Source organism: Sinocyclocheilus grahami, unplaced genomic scaffold, assembly GCF_001515645.1.
Source record: "Sinocyclocheilus grahami isolate Dianchi unplaced genomic scaffold, SAMN03320097.WGS_v1.1 scaffold1081.1, whole genome shotgun sequence".
NCBI classification, from domain to species: Eukaryota; Metazoa; Chordata; class Actinopteri; order Cypriniformes; family Cyprinidae; genus Sinocyclocheilus; species Sinocyclocheilus grahami.
Genome location: NW_015506260.1, coordinates 260,630 through 264,142, shown reverse-complemented (window position 1 = coordinate 264,142; position 3,513 = coordinate 260,630).

Below are 3,513 nucleotides of genomic sequence, written 5' to 3'. Positions count from 1 at the left end.
TTAAACCGCATAAACACATTTCATTACACCAAATACACAAAATAATGTTCTTTTTAGCAACATCATATGACCCCTTTAACATGTTTCTGTCCTGAAATCTCCTGTGTTGAACTAGCTAATTTTTTACGCACCTCATCCCAAACCTTCCCTTGCAAATTCCAAAACGTCATTTTAGAGCTGATAACAGAGGCTTGAGCCATTGATATGCAGGCTAATGCAGTTATTAATGCAGTCTAACGCAGTTATTAGAGAGAGAGAGATTAAGCGAGTGTGAATAATACCTGCTTCTGTGCGTCTCTTAGCAGTGTTCAGCAGCAGCGTCTACTAATAGCGAATCTTTAAGTTGAACTGCTTCAAGAACCTCGCTACTGAGAAATGTCATGTAGCTTTTCAGCTGCGAAACTATTGTTTTAACAAATTTGCGGGGAAGTGCTGACAACAAGTTTCTGTCCGTGTGTGTGCGCGGGTGTGTGTGTGTGTGCGTCTGTGAGAGAGAACAGGAGAAAGAAAGCGTGATTTCCGTATACACTCTTAAAAATAAAGGTGCTTCACGATGCCATAGAAGAACCTTTTTGTCTAAATGGTTCCATAAAGAACCTTTAACATCTGAAGAACCTTTCTGTTTCACAAAAGGTTCTTTGTGGCGAAATAAGGTTCTTCAGATTACAAAAACGCAAGAAAGAGATGGTTCTTTAAAGAACCTTTGACTGAATGGTTCTTTGTGGAACCAAAAATGGTTCTTCTATGGCATCGCTTGAAGAACCTTTTGAAGCACCTTTATTTTTAAGAGTGTAGCTACATAAAAAAGGTTGAAGACATGGAAATAGCCTGTTTGTTATATTTATTTGCTCAATGTCTTCTGGGTTTTTGGTTCTTTTACTGTTGTAGATATCCCATAGTATAACAAAAATATGATATCTCTCTTCATTGTGTTTGGGCCCCCCCTGGATGAGCAAGCATAGGCACGTGCCTAGAATGCCTATGCGTAAATCCGGCCCTGCAAGCAGCAGATATCAGAGGTTTTATTGGTCAGTTTTCATTGATTTATACCACAGAGGCGGTTTTTGCCTAATTTTTATAAGAGGAAAACATTAGTGCAGAATATTTTCACTAATCTCATGCTACTTTTTAGGATGTCATTTTGATTTCAGCAGATGAATGGATAACAATCAATCTGAGGGTGTGCTGAGACTTGGTGATGTATATCATTGTGAACTAAACTGAGACAGAAGACAAGACAGACATTTATTAAATGACTGCATTAATTCTGAACTTTACAATTTTCAGTGCTCTTATGAATGTCATTGCATGAAAATTATTTTAAAAAAGCTACAGGTGGAAAATAGTGGCTTTAAAATACAGAACTGACATTATACGATGTCTTAAAAGTCTTTCTTTCTTTCTTTCTAGGTACTTCTCATCCTCTCAGTCTCAGATTTTTAGCCAACTTTTCAATAATGGTCGTGTTGTCCATCCTTTGGTGTTTTTTTACTTTCTTTCAGGCATTCAGTATCTGCTTGTTTTTATTTAATCTTCAGCAGTACAAAAAGTAAGTCATATCTTCATTCAAATGAATCAACTACATGTAACATTTTAATATTACAAAATGAAAAATTTGCTTCAATTTCGCAGGCAAAAATCACAACCGAACAGAGATGAGGTAAAATATTTTCCTATTTACATTATCGCTCTAGCAAATGCAAAGGACAGCAGTGCGTTGATATAGAGAAAGACATGCAGATAGCTTGATTATTTATTATTCTATTGGTTATTAGTTATTTTTTGAAAGGTCACAGACGCAGATTTGAAGAATTCACACTTCTCAGTTTTGCTGTCAAACAGTTACCTCAAGCCTCTATGTAGTATCTGTTTATGCAGAGGGTCATTCTAGCTCGGTCTTTATTTTTTAGGTCTCTAAAAAGATGAAGAAAAGAGAAAAAAATAATTTACAAAGTGAGGGTAAACTCAGTGTATTATGAGTGGTTCACGGATCACTGACCACAGAGTAAACCAGGCAATTCAGATTGTACAGTACAGTACAAATAAATGGACTAGTCTAAAACAATGAACTTTGGTCTTGTTTCAGTATTAGGAAATGTCTTAATAACGTATTATAGTGAGTTATAAGTGCAAACACCTTTTGATTTCATTGGTCACGACGATTAGAGGGCCATAAGAGGGCGCTGTTGCACTAAATCACTAATTAGGTGAGATTCATAAATAACAAATATTAAAGGAATAGTCTACAATTTCAAAAAGGAAAATTCTTGTGTCATTCCTAACCTCTAGGACATTGTTCTTATGTGTTCTGTGTTTCATTTTTTGTTCTTAGTGATTTATGTCCATGTTTTCACATTTTGGGCAAACTATTCCTATATTGGACAGATTCAAGTAGTTTATGCACATTAAAATATACATTTCTTCCACAATTATTAGACCTCTAGCCAAAAGTTACATTATTATAATATAGTACAATACAAACCAATTTATTTATTTGAATATATGAAGAGTTTATTTGCAAAAACAGATTACTACGTTTTTTTTGTTAATTTTCAAAACTCATGTTTTTTTATGTTATCATGTCTTTATTGTGTTTTATTGTGTTAGCTAGCTGTATTTTTTAGTTATTTTTTACCTAATCAAAGTAACCCGACTGCAGTTTGATTGAGATTAATTGGAATGCACAATAAAAAAAAACATGATTTTAAAACATTTTTAAAAACGGAGTCATCTGTTTTTGCAAATTAACTCTTCATAAATAAATAAATATAAAGAGAGAGTGACTGTTTTTCCCCCCTTTGTTTTTCCTCCTTTGAATACTTGATTTTAAATATGATCATGCGGCATTATGATTTGTTTATGACTTTTAGTGTTTACTATTGTCATTTTGCATTATTGACACTATTTTCCTAATTAATGCTGTTCAGTTGCTTTGACACAATCTGTATTGTTAAAAGCGCTATATAAATAAAGGTGACTTGACTTGACTTGACTTTTAATGAAAGACAAAGTTACTCACATATACATACAAATTCTATTTTTATTCCATCCATTATACTTAATTTAACCTGTTTTATAAGAATTTGAATGGGTTGGCAATTGTAGTCCATATAAAGCATGCCAATAAAGTTTTATTGACTCTAACTAAGAATAGCCCTTCTTTGTGTACCTACTTTTTTGGGACAAATTTATACTCTGAAGTGAACTAGATCTGACAAACCTCCTACAACCTCCTTTGGGGACTTCCTCATTTGTAAAAACAGTATAAAAATAAATTAAATTGAGTTTTTTTTTAGGTTTAGAGTGCATGTAGATTAATGTTAGTATTTATAACCGGCTGTATATAAAAGCACTACAAGTCTATGGAATGTCCCCATTTAGATAGCTAAGTAAACGTGTGTGTGTGTGTGTGTGTGTGTGTGTGAGTGTGTGTGTGTGTTTGGGGGTGGGGGTGTGGGGGAGGGTGAATCACTGGATCTCTCCAGAACTCTGTAATGTTGTCCTTCAGTTCTC